At 40.8% G+C, this 17828-nt stretch overlaps 1 long non-coding RNA gene across 1 annotated transcript; it reads left to right on the top strand.

Moving 5' to 3' along the window:
* The first annotated feature begins 10127 nt into the window (after positions 1–10127).
* On the top strand, positions 10128–13103 carry LOC112969069. Its single transcript, XR_003254542.1, has 3 exons — positions 10128–11275; positions 12132–12196; positions 12308–13103. It is a non-coding gene; the product is annotated as an uncharacterized LOC112969069 (long non-coding RNA).
* The last annotated feature ends 4725 nt before the right edge of the window (positions 13104–17828 follow it).

The raw sequence follows: 17828 nt of genomic DNA, 5'->3' as shown, positions 1-17828 counted from the left end.
TATGTTAATGAAAAAGTAAAAAAACAGCCACCCAAGGTTGAGCCCAACCACCTTGGAGTCTGAGTAAGGGTCTCCTTACAAAAGATCGTTTAGGTATTTTAGCTTCAGGGGTGCAATCTGTTTAGATTATGCTTTCAGTTTCCCCTATCATTAAAATGAGGCATTACTTGCAAAGCATTTTATAGCCATTTTGTATAAATCCCTTTCCCCATGAGATATGTGGGATTTTATTATCAGTGTATTGGAAACCATGATTTAAATCTAATTTTATAAGTAATTTTATGTTAGTCATCCAGCTGACTTCAGGTTAACGTTTCATGTGAACACTTAATTGTGTAGTTGCTGTTAATCCTAATCTACAAGAAGAGATTGTTTATCTGCATAGAGATAGTTTATGTACTGAAATGCTGTTGTCCATAGTAGACAGCATGCATAAACTAATAGTAACACAAGAGGAAAACTCCAGACTGAATGCCTGCTTGCTCTTCTTCACGTTCTTCTCAGATCTATTCCTTGTTATACAGACATATTAACATGGGGTCTTAAGATGGCAGTGCATGTTCTTAGAACATGTTAGTCTTAAGATGAAATTGGTTAAGAGGGATATCAGAAATTTTGGTATCATACGTAAATATTGCCTGATATGTGAAATGCTAGTACAATTATTTTTGAGACTTTTTTTTTTAAAGTAAACTTCATATTCTTGTTAATTACTTGCACTCATCACTTTGCCCATTATTTAAGTTGCCATTGAAAGGAGGGCTATTCCTTTTAAAATGCATCTCTGGTAAGACAAGACTTAAAAACCAAAGATGGGAATCTGCTGTTCTTTAGATTGCCATGCGCTCTATTAAGTTCCCTTGTGTGGTGACATCATTCTGCATAGAAAACCTTTAAACCTAATTTTGATAAATGTTAGTATTTAAGAGGTTCTCACTACTTTCACACTGATGTTGTCCTTCAATCTGTAAAGAAAATAGGTTTTCAGCCAAATAAGAGATTGCTGTTAAAGCCTGTTAATTTCTCAAAATGCTTAAATTGCCATGAATTTTGTAGAAACATTAAATAAGTAATATAAACTTTTAAAAAAATGATTCAGCATGGAATTCATCCTGACTCATTCATCTCATCCTCCAAAATTTTAATTTCTCAGGTTGTTTCTGGTAGAGACTAAAGCGACCAGTAAATTTTACTTTTGAAAGCCATTTCYGTGGAAATCTTCTGGATCTATCTAAAACTGCACAAACACCAGATCTGCTGTCTGTGCTTAATAGCCATGGATAGTTAGCAGGTTTCATGTGAAATGAAACTTGTCTTCCATATATCTATACTCCAAATTCAGCGTTATGACTCTCTTGCTTTTCAATTTTCAAACACTTCCTTAAAAGGTAAATTAAAATAATTAAAAACAAACCTCGTTGAGCATTCCAGATGCACAGTTCCAGCAAAGCTATTTTAAAATCCAATCATTTTACACTTATCTGAGAACAGATGTAAGGCTTTTGGTTTGTTTTCCTTCAGTGTTGTTTCACCAAGTGTTTCTCCATAACCGAATATATTACTTTACTAATAGTCAAAGTAGAACCACTACAGATCTTAGCTCTATCCTGTGTTTTAGCCATGACCTCAACTTCTTTCTAACRTTCAAATAAATATTAGAAAATGAATCTTGATAGATATTAACACTTTCACTTAAAATTTCAGTGTATAATTAAAACTAGAATATCAGATCAGTGATTAATAGAGGATTTTAGTGAAGAGACAAAACCAGATGACCCAGTATATTTCTTTATTAAAAGTTTGTGGGACATGCTATCAATACTTACCTTCATTAAGAACTAATAATAAACCCTTCCTTGTGGGAATAATGACAATAGATCTTAATATGGACACTGCAGTTGCAATTACTCTGTACTCTTACCATTTTTTTTGAAGTTCCAATCAATTATTTTGATTACTGCATTGCGTTGTGTTAGTAATTTGCATAGGATCATGTAACTGCGATAGATCTCTGCATTATTGAGTTTAGTTCCCTGCTGTTAAAGGCAATGTTGTCATAATTTGTCATCTAAAAATCAGCATTTAAATAAGGCTGTGTTATTTTCAGTCTTTGAAATGTGGATGTTTCTGTTTTTCTTTCAGCAACTCAAAATCTGTAAGAACTGAACAGGATAATGTATTTTAATGCAATGGAATCATTTCAGGAATTTCAGCACTTTCTGTAAAAGTAATCTTGCTCTGAGCTAAGGTTAAGAACCCTACTAAAAAAAAAACAGTGTAGTAACAATAATGTTTTTCTTTCCTTTGCGGTCAGAAACAAATACGCCAAGGGACTGTTCTACATACAGCAAGATAAGGAATAATTGTTTAGTTGCGGTAAATATAGTTTTGTCCACATTCTTTTTTCCAACTGTGGTGCCACACGGCGTGTTCAATGTTGTACAGTGGAGCCTTGCTGTGAGATCCTGTTCACGAAGTTTCATCTCCCTCTGCTTCCTTGGGGTATGGGACTCCCTCTGCCAGTCCCGTCTTACTGCCTCCACCATAATATTTATATTCTATTGTCTGCCACTAACATGGTGGCAGCAAAGGAAGAAGTTGTTTCCTACCATCGATGGGGTTGACTTCTGATTTAACTCCTCATGTAGTTGGTACAACACGCTGCCATTGAAAAGCACAACACTGTGCTGTATGTAGTGATGGAATAATCTGTAGCATGGTTTTTGCTAAAATGACTTAGGAAAAGAGTTATAAGCCTCATCTCACTGAACAGAACGGAAGGCAAAGAGATATTATTTCAGAAAGAGTGGAATGAATAGAGTTACATTGTTCTCTCCCTTAGGCTTTTTTTCTGWTGTGGGTTTGTTGTATCCATAGTGTTTTAGTTTACTGTGCCTTTGTTCCACCACACAAAAGAACAATATAGGCTTTGGAGCTATCTGAGCCGCTTATTTTGTGAACAGCTGTGCTTGATCATGCCCCAGAGGTGCGAAGTTCAGACAGCTAGGAAGGTTATGTCTGGTCTGCTTGGTTTGATACAACCCATGCTCCATTGCCTGGAGAGTCCCAGCTTTCAGTGGAGGAGTGGGTAGTGGAAGATTTATATGGAAAATTCTGAAACATWATGAAAGCCTTTTTTGGCTGGAGAAGAGGGATTCTGCAACTCTGGCCAAAATGTGTAACTTAGCTTTAGCGTAAATGTCAGCTTTATACTACCATGAGTTACACCTGAAATTTCCTCCACATCACGTGTCTAACATATAAAGCGTAGTAGCTGACTTATTTTTTAGTCTTGCATGCCACCTTTGGGAGGTTTTAGTCAAGCTAAATAATAAAAAATCATCAAGACTCATCTTCAGAATTAGCCTGCATCTTAAAAGAGTTCTAACATAAATGTTGAAATGTCATCCAACCTAGAACAGCTTTGAACGTTTGAATTCCATAAAGAAATTACTGCACACAGTGAGTGCTTGTAAGGTCTTCTCTGCAAAGGGACTAAAACTGGCGGCATCTCACTCAGCAGTTTGCTTCCAAGAGTCTCATATGTACATCTCTGGTAACAAAAATAAGCTCATACAGTTTGTTACTACTTTTAGTTGTGCTGTCTCTGCAGTTCTCAAAGGGAGCAGAGTTCTGTTTGTGAACAGAGCTGTGGTCTGTTTGTGAGCAGAGCTTTGGCAAATGGTAGCACAAAGCACCCGAGGACTCTGCGGCATCTTTTACAGTGGGTAGGGAAAATCCATCTTGAAAATAAGATTCATGGATGTTTTCTTTACCTGTTATCAATATAAAAGAAGGTTTGACAGCTTCTGTTAGTGTTGTGTTCTTAATTGTTTTTAATAACTTTATAGGTGCAAAAATAAGATGCAGTAATTTAAAATGCCCAAGACTGTCCCTACCATTTCTTTTAATTATAGTGCTGTCTTTGCCACCTTCCAGTTCTCTGGAATTGTAGGTAACTTGAGTCAGTGTAGTCTTTTGCCAACAATTATCAATTTTATGGCAGGATGCAGTAGGGCTTAAAATGCTTAATTGTGGGAGTCCATACGTGAATTATGTATCCAGGCTTCTATTCTAGTGCTGTGGAGAACTAGTCAGTGCAGTGAGTGGAGCCWGCGCGTGGTTAATCCCCTATGCGTGTAGTTTAGGAAGAGTCGAAGAGCTCTTTAGGCTCTGTATTGTATTCTCCAGATCTCCACTGAGATGCGATCTTAAATGCCTACACCTAGATGTATAAACATAGGTGTCTTAATCCTGCGCTGAATCCCACTGGTAGTCTTATGCTACTGCTGTTAGTGTAACCCTTGTTAAAACAGTGCTGGTGACTGCCGTATATCTGATTTCACTGCTGTTGGCTTCTCCATGTTATGAGGAARGAAAATGGGAAATCAAAGGCTTACATATTATGAAAAAAGTTGCAGACATTTCTTGTCTGTAATCCGCAGAAGAAAGAGATGTAAAATTGAACTCTAACACTGGGAAAAACTGCTGTTCCATATGAAATACTTCTGCTCTCTGTGATTCCTTATTTAGTGGGGTGGTGGCAGTAACTGATGTTGGAATGCAAATGCTGGATTTTGAGCTGTGCTTGAAAATGCAAAACTTTGGTTTATTTGTGTTAATAACTTTAACTACTGCAGTTTGTGGTAAAGCTCCATGGATACAACAGCAAGAGCGAGTTTTGCCTATCTGTATGTTTTAATTAGGGCTTTAYAGGGCCCTGAAGCAGTGCCATGTTGTTAAGCAGCATGCCCTTCTTTGGAGATTTTCACACTGGCAATTAATTGTAACTAATTTTAAAATTTGTTTGTGGGAAGCAGTCTAATCATATGTATTTTTTCATAACTTAAACTCTGGCAGTTTTGGAGAGGTAAAATCTATATCAGTGATCCTGCCTAGTCTAGCATTTATACATATGGTAAGTTAGTGTTGTACTTCAGGGTTTGGGATGTCTTTTATAGGAGTATTCCACTTATGATCTCTCTCTGTCTTCAGTTTAGATCAATTATAAGGGTCATGGTTTGAGTTGCCTGCAGCACTAATGAGACTTGAGTGCATTTTTTAACTAGGATGTTTTCAGATCGTGCTTTAGCATACAGAGGGAGGGGGAGACGTAGTTAGTCATCCAGATGAGAGGGTTTTTTTTTTTTTCCTTCTGGTATTTCATCAAAGAGCAAACCTAGTAATACATTTAAAAGGCTGTGGAAACAACTGTTGATATAAAATGAATGTTATGTATTCATTTTGAAGTCTGTGAACATTTAAGTCACTAAATATATTACTACAGCTGGTAAGTGTGGACAGTGAGATCTATTTTGTGTTGCCTGTAGTGCAGTGCTTTAGTTAGGCTCGAGTTAGGTGCTTTTTAACAGTGCAAGAAGTAAGTCTTTCTGATCCTTAATATCGAAATTCCTACATAGTCTTATGACATCCCCTGCTCAATTTTGCCTTAAATTTCTCAATATTCATTTTAATTGGTCCCCGGAGAAGTTGTGATTGTAAAATGTGAGGTAGATTGCAGAAGATGATAGAGAAGTTTAAAGATGCTGTAATGTTTCTTCCACAGATGAATACTATATAATTTATTCTCTTTTCTCATGAGGATAAGGAAAACTTGTTAATCTGTATACAATTTTAATATAATAAATATGTAAGTGTTAAACCTAGAATTTAATAGAGTATTTTTTGGAACATCAAAGCCAAGCAGAGTAGAAATGTGTGGCTAGACTGACAGTTTATTAGCAATTCTAAGCTCTTTAAAGTATATCTGCTTCTGTCCTTATTCTACTTATCCACAAGTGTCAAACAGTTTGGAAGGTCTGAGCTAGGAATTAAAGCTATCTGTGTGGGTGTTTGCAGCTAAATAAAGTTTATCTTTCTCTACAACTAGGCTAGAAAAATGTCCCCGAAAAGTAATATATCCATTTTTGATTCTCAGGAACAAGAGCAAAAGGCTGAAGAAGAAAGGATTCGAATGGAGAACATTCTGAGTGGCAACCCATTACTGAACCTTACCGGCCCAGCGCAGCCTCAAGCAAACTTCAAAGTGAAGAGGAGGTACTGTGCTGCCTGTACTGTGATATCCTCTTGTTGCTTTTTGTTACTGTAGGAATCTGTAAATGTCATCACTGCCTTTAGTTTGTATTTCCCTGCTCAAATCTTGTCACAAACAATGTAATGTGCAATTGGGATACTATTGCACGTAGTGGATTATCTTGTTCATTTCTCCGAACAAACCACCCTGCCTACCTTTTGAAAAAGGAGAAGTATGTTTAATTGTCTGGCGTTGTTCATATTGATATGACAAGTAGCAGGACCGAAGTTCCTCAAGAAATTTGATGTCATGCTCCTCTTTAAAATTCCACTGTCTTTTTAGGGTAACTGGAATTAATAGATAACCCGTTCTGAATAAGATTCTTGTTAATAGGTATTCCAATTCCTATTGTGTTTATCTAAATTAGGGCTATTATTTTCTGTAAAGGTAAAACCTTTATCCACTGATATTCTTCTCACTTCTTTCTAACTCATGAACATGTAGGAGATGTCTTGGATGAAAAAAAAAATATATATATATATATATATATTTTTTTTTTAATGACTAAAATCTGATTCACATGACTAGTTGTTCTTAATACATTTGAATAGGAAGGCCAAGCCACATTTAAATAGTTCTGTAAATTTCACCTAATTTTCATTAAAAGTTTAAACATATTAGAACTAAAAATTATTTTCTTTCCAGATGGGATGATGATGTTGTCTTCAAGAACTGTGCCAAGGGAATAGATGAAACAAAAAAGGACAAAAGATTTGTAAATGATACTCTGCGATCAGAATTTCACAAAAAGTTCATGGAAAAATATATCAAGTAGTACAGTTTTATGTGCTTTGGTGCTGAAGGACTTGGAAGGTCATGGTTGTTTCCTCCCTCTCCCTCAGAATTCATGGCTGAATACTTTAGTCATGAACTCCCAAATGCTTTTCCAAGATCATCAACAGCTTCATAATTAATAATTGCTGTGTATCTAGAGTATTTTATTCTTTCAGTATGCTTTCCTTTTTGATTTTAATTAAACCTCTGTGTTTCAGGAAGGTTTTTTTGTTGATATTCATTTGCTTTTAACAGCCTTTGTGTAAATGGTAGAAGAGAGAATCTGGTTTGCAATAAATACTTCCAGCTGTTTAAATTGTTTTCCAAAACAATCTGTATTTGTAATGATGGTGGTTTGTAACTCATGCAAATTATATAAAYGTCAATATTATCAAAGATAGGGAATAGCTGAGTATGATAAGCAGTGTGACCTGAGAAGACCTGTAGTTTCTGTGTCAGTTTGGACTTGTCTCCTTTTTATAGCTAGTCAAAAACTTAGTAGTCTTCCTGTTTAGTTGCTTTTTATTAGCAACCAAGCTATGCTTTGGTGGGATATCTCCAAATTCTTAGCCCAGCTTTCCAGAGTTCTTGCCTGAGTGCTTCTGAGGGGATACAATATAACGTTTGGGGAAGCATTGAATGGGGAATATTCGTCTCTGGAACCTTGGGTTTTCTTCCTCTTTGGTAAATCATTCTAGTGCCTATCCCTCAGTCACAGCCACATGGAGGTAAGGCTCAATCTGTTTGTGTCTGGTTCAGGGGTAATACCATTGCTGGAAACTTGAAATCTGCTCATGAGTGTTTTTATTAAATGAATTATCTAATCAAGATACTGTAGTACACTTCAGTTTTCTTCTAAAATGTCCATTTTAATGCATAATAGGACAATATAAAATGTGAACTGTTGAAAAACATCAGTAAAGATTTTTTTTTTTTTCCTCCCCTCTTTTGTCATTTCAATTGCATCTAAAATCTTGGCCAAGTGATGCACTGGATATGAATCTCTTCACTTCTGTGGAGGTTGAGCGTACTTTCTGTTGCTAGCATTCCTCTCCTAACCTTTACAAAATGTAGTACGATCAGCATGTGCTGTCTACCTGGGAGGCTACAATGGCAGAACTCAAGAGGTGTTTATGTACAATTCTTGCCCTTTTCCTTGCCTATGTTGTGCTCAGTTTCGTTCATTCTTACAGGTACTGTTTTATAGTAATATATAATGCAAACTCTTAATTTGAGAATGTCTGATTTTCAGGTGAGCAAACATAGGGTACAATGTTTTGGATTTTTGTTAGGCATGACTCTAGTATCCTGTAAATGCTTTCATTAGTTTTAGCTGTATTTTCCACCCTTTCATTAAGCAATGCATAGCGTACTAATGCCAACAGCTAATGTCCGTATTTACATGGAAGAGAGCTCTTCAGCATGTTTAAAGTCATGTGAGCTGCTGCGGCTACAGGAGGAATATGTGTTTGTGTTACTCATGCCACCTGTGTCATGGTGGTAACAGTGGATCTTTGGAGGTAGAAAAATTGGTGCAGTTCATAATTCTTTCTCCTTAAATTACAGCTACCAAAATCTTGGTATATGGGCAGCATAGAGAACATGTTGGGGGGGGGGGGAAGAGCTGTACTTGTTGAAGTCTGGCACTGGAGAAGCCAGCTGCTGCTTTAGATCTGACCTAACAGCATTGTTGTCATGGCAACAACAAAAAATACTTTGGTCTAGCAGTATTACAAGATATAATCACTATGCCAAAGTGAGCAAGTAAACATACAGCTTCACTGGAGAGGGGGAGACGTAGTTTCAACACCGGTTCAATGTCTTCATAGTAGTAAGTACATGATTCCAGCATTTGTGTTCTGGAAATAATGTAACTCTTTCCTTATAAAAAATAACACTTTCAGTAAGTCACATGGCCTAGGTTCAATGCACTCTTCAGCTATGCAGGCAATTGTTTTCTACACACGGAAGAACATCCATTTCTTAAAGCTTCTGCACGATGTGCAGGTGCGCCTGGTCATTTTTTCCAGTAACGGTCCCTCTCTGCCATGGTTCTGGAGGAAGAGCCATACAGGCTATTTAAAAATATGCCACAGGTCTGTAGCTTTATGTGAGGGTTTTTTTGTTGGTACTGTGGTTCATCTAAACCACAGCAGCCAGTTTGCTGATCCTATCTCTAACCTCCCTGCTCTGAGCTTTTGTATTTTAGCCTCCTGCTGTGTAACCTGACCCCTGTCTGGAGACTCTGCAGTACACAAATACAATTAGATAATTAAGGAGTCTCAAGCCTTATCACTTTGTGGGTTTTGCATCATTGACTACTGAGTTTTCTTTACCTGCTCTGTAAAATTGTTAAACCACTGTGCTTTTTGCCCTGGAAGTGCACTGTGCTTTCAGTATTGATGCTGTGGCTTAATTTTACATTGTCCTTCTAGTGCTAATCTAGAGAGAGTGAAGTTGATCATTTTGTTTTTGTAAAACTGCAGTGAGACCATGGGTTCTTAAAAAATCAGGCTATGTTGTTGTACACATCTGCTCCTAGCATAGTTTTCCAGGAACTTCTGTTCAGTATGACAAATAACTTTCAACAGAACCAGTGTAGCTGGCAACCCAGCTGCTGCAGGAGGTGAAGTGGAAAAAAGTTAACAGTCTGTACTTCAAGGAATGTAACATTTTACAGTTGTTGGCAATCAAAATTGTTTAATCCTTTTTTTTTTCTGCAAGCAGCACCTGAACTTACTGTAACTGGTGGCTCCAAACAAAACCCTTTGCTTTGAGAATTTTTGTTTCTGCTCTCGATACTATCTTATAAGCAATTTCTCCTTTTTTAGGGTTAGCATCAGTGTAGCCTTAGCACTGGAAAACAGAACTTTCCGTAATGAATAAGAGGTAAACTTCTAAGGCTTTTTTTTAAAAAGCGTTGTCTCAAAATTTGACTTGGAGTATGATATAGTTATTAAGGGGGTAGCAGTATTAGGAATAAGAGCTTAATGATAGCCTTGCAACTGAAAATAACTGTATTTTAACTGCTCTGCATAACCAGAATAAATATTTTACTATCTATTGTTCTTAAGTAAATGAGTGAATATTAAAGGTTTCATATTGCACTCAGCAAATTAGGTGTATTTTTCAGGATTTCATTCAATCATAGGTACCATATAAGCATCCTATAAATGGGAAGCCTGGAAGAAGATACCAAAAAAAGGGGGGGGGGAGGGGGGCAGAGGTGGTATGGTAGTTGCTGCATTTACCATCGAGTGCCTCATGGGCAGCCTCCCTGGTGCACTGTGTAGTGACAGCCTTGTTTGCCTGAGTGACTGCAACGGGAGACACCTTGCATATACCAAATCTTATCATGCTGCTGAACTTTCCCTCTCTACTTTTTCTTACAACTACCTTAAAAGTCTCAAGTGCCAAAGACTGGAGACTAAATCTGAGAACAGGGTCAAGCCATCAACTGGATGGGGATGTTGCCTTGAAGCCCTCGCTTCAAAGGAGCAGCAGTAGGATTCAGGCTTGAAGGGATGTGCTGATGCTTGGAAAGTGCTTCAGACTCCAAGTGCTGATTCATATCTATATTCATATAGCTCCAAGTGTGGCTACTTGGAGCCTGTAGTTCTAATTCTCCAAGGAAAGTCAGTCTCACATATAGAGGGTCTTTGTGACTTTCTTTTTTTGTCGGTTCCTAGTGCTCTGCAGTATGGATACAGGGGGAGAAAGAGAGAATACTCACAGAAACATTACTATCCATGAAAGTCCTCCTTCCATTTACTGTAAGCTTTTAAAATGAAACTTAGTCAATTGTTGGTCAAGAACAAAATTTCCTGCCATATTTGTCTTACTTATTTGGGAAGAATTTTTGGGGCTGCTTTTCCCAAAGAAATAAAGCCTGCGCTTTGTTGTAAGTTTGATTGCTCTTTTCCTAGACAGACTGACATCTTTTAACAATTGTCTTTTTAACCATAAAAACAAATAGAGCATCATTAACATACTTAATATCCCCAAGATATGATTAAACAGCATAAATAGGCACATTTTGAAGTGTCTGTTTCCCTTAGAAAGGCACCTCTGAGCTCTTTTTTTGAAATGGGGATGGGAGAAAGGAAAGAATGATGTTTCTGTAGATGTCAAAGTTGCCTTTTTTTTTTTTTTTTAAGTTACTGAATTCTTATGTTGTTCAATCACAGATACATTTCACTATTGTGCTGCTTGCTTCTTTTGACTAAGATCACTCGGGTTGACTTTTATGAATTTTAGACTTTTCTTCTTGTGTTTTCCTTTCCAAGGGGGACACATCATGGGATGTAACAGAAGAAAGTTGACTGTGATCCTGTGACTGACAGGAAAACAAGACTGGAAATTAAACACTGCCAGTTTTCAAATTGCTTCAGTTCAGAGCATTGGAATGTACGTAAAGGATATGATAAAAGTGTGTATGTGCAGTATGGTGGGTTTTTTTCCCCTTTTGTAGCTTCTGACCAGTAGTTCAGGAGCAGAAGCTTGATGTCACTGATCTTATCGAAGTTTTATCTTTAAAGTAGGAGCTGTAGCTTGGTGATAGAAAACTGCTACTAATGTGCCTAGTGCACCTCTAACCAAAAGGAAGACTTATCTAAATCTAGACAAACTAAATTTCCTAATCCAAACATCAACTTCCCACCAAACCTAAGAAACGCCTTCTAAAGTGGAGGGAAAGGGGCGCGAGGTGGAATAACAAAACTGAGAAACCCAGCAAGTCTGATTGCTCCCTGTTGAAACCAATGGCATCTGAATAGCAAAAGAAGATAGTTGCTAACTTGTGCTATAATATAATTTTTATAGCTAACATCAGGAACCTGTTATGATAGATTTTATGCAAACAGAGACTATAAGCCAGGCTATATTGTGAAGAGCCCAAATGCTCAGAAATGTGGGTGAAGGACAGGAACGAGACAAACTGTGTGCAGTCCCACAAAAAATTGTGTTAGGGAGCTAGCTGGTAAGCTCTTCTCCCCTCAGTACCTGCCCCCTGTCTTACCTAAAAATCTGTCCCTCTTCCCAACTCTTTTCTTAGAAATAGTCTCTTTAAGAGACTATTAAGTCTATTTTAAGACTATTTATTTTTCAACTGGATATTTCCAGTGGATAGGATTACTAGCAGCCAGTCCTTCTCCAGTGAAAAAGGTTTATTTTTACTGCATTGGGAGAACAAATTCAACAAAGCATAGTCAGAGCTGGATAAAGGTAAGGGTACATTTGTCATTTAGTCTGCCTATGTTCACAGGGGCTCAAGTGGAAGAGCTGGTCTCTGCGTCCCCTTTGGTGTGGCTGGGTTGGACTTGGCAGCAGGTGAGGGGTTGGGGCTGACTTGATGTTGTGGATGGTGTGCACTGCCAAAACACCACATATGAACGTGGTTGTTTAGTCTTGGGACTAAAATTTTGGATATTTTCCTTCCAGGGTGAATCAGCTCCCTGAAGGAGAAGTCCTCTCCAACTGGTACCACCAGGTGTCCTGGCACTGATGTGCGTGTGCCCTAGACATCCTACATCCTCCTGTGTGTTTCCTAGATGTGCTGTTGGGCTGAGGCCATCACAACATAGATTTCTGTCAATGTACTTGCCTGAATTTGTCCTTCTGGTACAGACCAATGTCACTCGAATGCCACACAGATGCCTTTGGGGACAGGAGGACGATGGGCTTGAATAGAACCAGTCACAGCCTAATTCATGACCTAGTTTGCAAAGTGTGATATTGCTGTGTGCTGTTTGCCAGGCCTTGGGCTCTCTGTCCCTTTTCTCCCATTTTTAAGGACATTCTGTTCTGGAGATGTAATCCAGCTACAGGCCAGTCTGAAGTCATGGGGCAACTGAGATTGTCAGCATTAGACAGAAAAGCAGAAGTTGAGTTCCTTTGGGATTTCTTTTTTATTTTCTTCTCCTGATGAAGTCCACAGTCACTTGCACCTCTTGAAGGCTTCTGCTAAGCCAGCCTTCCCCAGCAAAGCTTTTTCCCATTAGCTGTACATGGATTCATCAGTTTGCTTATTGCAAGACCTGTTGCGGGCAGTACAGCAAAGATGATTAATGTTGTAATTTGCTTTGGAGGATGATACTCTGTTGGAGCATCTTTCTGGTTTAAAATTTTTATGGCTGAATTAATATCAAATGGAGGCACATGTGAGCTAGTGATGGTGATGATGAAGCACGTTCTTTGAGAGCTTTAGAAATTATTCATAGATGTTGAGATCTGTACCTTCCCCCCCCCCCCGGTCCTCCTTTAAATTACATTTGCTTTCCAAAACATAGGCTCTTTTAAAATATTTTTTCTCTTTTTCAATAGAGACAGTGAGAGAAAGAATATTTTTTTAGAGAATTCTAGAGCCAAAGAACGAAAAACCCCACAATAATGTCCTTTTTATGTAGTACCTCCTTCTGCCATTTGTTCTGATAATGAATAGAAGCTAAGTGGTGTTATGTAGGCATTAGAGCAGGAGCTCGTAATCGGGACTCCTGGAGTCTATTTTCAGCCGCTGACCCAGGATAGTGGCCTGGTTTTAATTCCCTTTGGTTGACTCACATTGCAGAACTCCGTTATTTGCGGAGTCAGGGATCTTCCCTGTCTTGAGAGCCTCTGCTGGTTTATCTATAAAATGAGACTAATCGTGCCCTACCCAGGATGCCAGATGTCATAGTAAATCATTGCACAGTTTAAGGAGTAAAGTTAAGGGTTGTTGCAGCGGTTCAGCCCTAGTCTGAGACATGAGGAGAACAGGGTTTTGGTTTTGGCTCTGCTGCAGCTTTCTGCGTGGATTTGCACAAGTTGCTGAGGCTTGTAAATTTGTCCAGCCCAAACCCATGAGCAGAGCCAAGTGTGGTCCTGGGCAGCTGGCGCCCGCCTCTTTCTTGTGCACCATGGCCCTTTGTGCCACGCGCAGCTCACCTCCGGGCACATCTCCGCCCTTGGCACGCGGAGACGTGAGCTGGGAGATGCTTCGCGGGCTGGAGTCCTGCATGAGGACACAATTGGGAGTGTCGCAGGGGTTAAATCTGGGGCTCGTAGTGGTGACTAATCTAAGCAGATCTTGGACCGCTTCATTCAAAACGACCGCTTATGGGACCAGCTACCTCCAAAATTATGGAGAGGGAGGGGAGGGAATCGCTGTGGACAAGGATGGTTTACAAGAGGCCAAGCCCCATGCAACATTGCCCATCTGGAGCTGGTCAGATGTTGCGGTGAGAGCAAGCTGGGTTAAGGACTAGAGGCAGAACAAGTGCGAAGAAAGCTTATTTCAAGTCCCTTTTGGTTTTCTGCCCTTTTCCAAATATGTTCCTTTGCTGAACTGCCCATTAGCTCAGTAGTAACTGCAGAGCATAAAAGCATGGCTGGACCTAGTATGAGACTGGTGAGTTATTGCCTTTGGCACTAAGATTTTATTAAAATTGCATGTTGTCAAAGGCAACATTTTGGTCAATTAACAATGATCTGTCACAAAAACATATATTTGTAATTTCATTCTTCCTTTTAACAGAAAGCTTTTAACAAACTGCTGATTATAGATGGGAGCACTTACGGATAAAGCCCTTTCTTTTCATACTGCTGCAGACTGCTTGCCTGTCTCCTCTTTGGCTTTTGTTGGTTTGGAGCAGGATTGTTTTTCTATTTCATCCATTTTTTCCCCAATGCTTACTTCTTGCCAAGAATATCAAATCTGAGAATGGGGATGAGTGTTACCAGAAAACAGAGAGATGCCACGAGGCATCTTGGTGCAAGGGACTGTGATTTGACAGAAGACCTGGAGGGTGTTTGGACTGCGTTTAATTGGAGACAGACATAGAGTAGAGCTAACAGATGCAGAAAGCTTTAAAAAAAAAAATGGTGAAAAGAAGTTGAGGGAAAAATCAGAAGGTTGGCAGGAGTGTGATGGATGCGCAGGAAGGATGAGCAGAGAAACACAGAAGCTCTTACTATTCCTGCAGGAGCCCCACGGCCCTATCTAACCCTTGGGTGGCCATGCCAGGTGTGGGATGTCCCAGCCACAGGAGTTCAGACTGGGAATGGGTAAGGCAGGGATGGCAAGAAACCCCAGGGCAGACAGGCATTGCATTGGGAATGGTAGTGAAAGTGTGAGAGGTGACATCTCCCCAGCTTTCAGTAGCACCCCTTGGTTGGTGTTAATGGGGACCATGTTAACGGGGAGGAGAGACGCCCCTAACCTCTGCCAATGCCACGTCAGCTGCGTTACCCCAAACCACTGGAGGCTGGTTGAACAAACCTGGCTGACTTCGCACTGACGCAGATGGAGAGCGCTCGCATAATCTTGTAATGTGTCTTAGCTGCAGAGGTGATAACTCCGTAACTGGGACCAGATGGACTCATTTGTCTACACTTGACAGCTCAACAGAACTTGTTTCAGCTGCTGCAAAAGATTAGTTTCAGAATTTCAGCATGTATTATTGGTCTTTTGACAACCAGTTCATGGTCCTGTCAACAGATTTTCCAAAGCACTCAACATCTGCAGTAAAATACTGAGCAACTTTTGAAATTGTGGTCAGTTAAGAAGCGCCTGACAGGGAGCTGGGATGTTTTGAAGATCTGATTTCTGTCCCCAGATGCTTGAAAACTAGGACTCTGGATAATTAATCCTGAGATTGGCATGGTTCTGGTTTTTATCCCACCATAATGCCACTGGCTGCAGTGGAGTTTTTTCTTGATTTTTCACTGCTGTAAATGAAGGGAGAGGGAGACCAAGATGTTTCTAAATACTTGGAGTTCCTTTTTTTTTTTTCTTTTTTTTTTTTTTGGTGAAATATGTCTTTTCAATGGAATTAACAATGCAACAAAGGCTTTCTTGGACTATCTCAAACCTACAAGTCAGCCTCGGTTGTTCTTGCGGCATGTGGGGAGTGGCGGGGGCTGATGGGACCAGCTGCCCCGCCAGCCGCAGCAAAAGGGCATGGCTAAGTGTCAGAACGCACAAACTGAAAATTAGATGATGGCAGCTGGGCTTTAGAGGGATGGTTTAGTGCCATATGGCATGATTATAGAACTAACTCAGCATCTGCTCTTCCTAAGGAAAGAGATTGGTCAGCAAATTGAAAACTCCCCCCATGTTTTCTTAAGTGGTGCCCTAACAGTATTAGTAACTCCTTGAGAGTTCAGCGATTGCTGCCGAGAAGTGGCTCAGTGTTGCCAATAAAATGCCCAGATGATGCCCCCACTTGCAAACAGGACGCTGCTGCTCTCCCCCTCCTCCTCTCGGACATCTGGATATGTCCGTTCCTGGGGCAAAGGGGTGGGTGACGGGTGAGGAAGGTCTCACAGGGTCACTCCTCACTGCGACTTTCTGGAAGCAACTGCTGGGCAGGAATCAAGGAGGTGCATCTGGTGTTTGTACTTGCAACCTGGTCTAAAGCAGGAACAAAAAACGCCATGGGGAGCGTGGGGTAGGAGCAGGAAGGATGCAGGGGGAGGGCTGCAGCCTCTGGCCTGCTAGTGGCCAGTGCCACCAGCTCTTCCAGCTAAGCCAGTTTCTGCCAGCAGAGGACTGAGTCCAAGGCTTCTTATTCACTCCTGGCTTTAGCTTCTTTCCTTCCTTTTTAGTGCCTAAATTGTAAAGAAAGGCAAAGAAGTGGAGACACATTTTCCTTCAGCATTCAGTAAGATGGAATATAGCTGGTAATTTTAAAGCTATATGCAGGGGTCTTACAAAGTTTGAAGATACTCCCAAGCTTTTTCTTCCTTTTAATTATAAGCTAGGAACAGAGGAAGGCTTGTATCTGTAGGTGATGCCTTGCAAGCCAATGTGAAGTGATGCTGGACACTGGCTGAAGACAGCTTCATTGTACTAGTTACTGTCCATGTACCAAATATGAGAGAAGTGCCAGGAATGGTAGATCTAGCTCACGTCTGTCAGCTCTCATAGCAGATACAGCTTCTGTCTCTCCACCTGCACGCCAAAGTGGCTGCAAGCATGGTTCGAAGGGAGGGAAGAAGGAGGAAACATGAAACTGTGACAACTTCAGGCCCTGAAGTGGCACATGGAGCCTCTGCTGCCCTGTTTCATGAACCGAGCCTGGCACAAATCCTTGACCCGTGCCTCTGTACCTCCCCAGGAGCCTGGATGCAGCGCGAGTTACTGCAGGTCAAGGCATGGGTGGGCATCAGGTGGAACAAAGCCCTTGCTTTATTGTCTGACTTAAGCCTCAGAGGGAGAAATACCGGTGAACATGGCACGTGCAGGCCCGATGCTGAAGGTGCCTTCGGGAACTGTGAGGGTGCTCAGCAGGGGTGATAACTGGGGGCAGCGCTGTCAGCTCTGCACGTCCTCAGAGGAGTGGGTTAACACAGCGTTTAGTTACAGTCTCAACAACTGGCTTTTCCTGAAGGGTGACTGGCCGGAGAAGCTGAGATCTGCTTCTTGCCTCTGCTAAATGGCTAAGGCTAGCTATAAAAATTTTGGTTGCCCTCAAATGCAAAGACTATACGATGCCCGTGTTGTGAAGGGATCGTGGCTTCCTTTGGTTAGTGCAGAACGGGCTGCTTGAGGCTCTTGCTGTGCAGCAGATGTCCATCCTGGGTTAGGAGCGAGAGATCCTACCCCCGACACCAGTAAACCTCCATAATGGGCTTGATCCCCCCTTTGATTGCAGCGACGTAGACTTATCCTGGTCAAGCATTCGGATCCTGCGGAAACTGAGCTTCTCGCACAGGATGAGGAGGTGTTGGGGTGGGGGGAGCTCACCACCTCTCCGCGAGAGCCGCAGCCAGGTCCTGCGCCGTGGGGCCCGAAATGCCCCTGCTCCGTGGTCCCGCTCCCGCGGGCAAGTCGCTGCGTCGCGCCTGCTGCAGCCTCGGTGCCTGCAGGGGCACCTGCTGAGCGTGCGTGTTCCTCTGTAAAACTCGCCCAAACTGCCAGCAATTTCCATGAGAACAGGTTGCTAGATGAGAGTTTCGATACCAGTACCTGGATCGATGTTTG

The sequence above is a fragment of the Apteryx rowi genome, unplaced genomic scaffold (assembly GCF_003343035.1).
Source record: "Apteryx rowi isolate R43461 unplaced genomic scaffold, aptRow1 scaffold_332, whole genome shotgun sequence".
In the NCBI taxonomy this organism is placed as follows: Eukaryota; Metazoa; Chordata; class Aves; order Apterygiformes; family Apterygidae; genus Apteryx; species Apteryx rowi.
The sequence above is the reverse complement of the archived record's forward strand: the minus strand, read 5'-3'. Positions and strand labels throughout refer to the sequence as shown.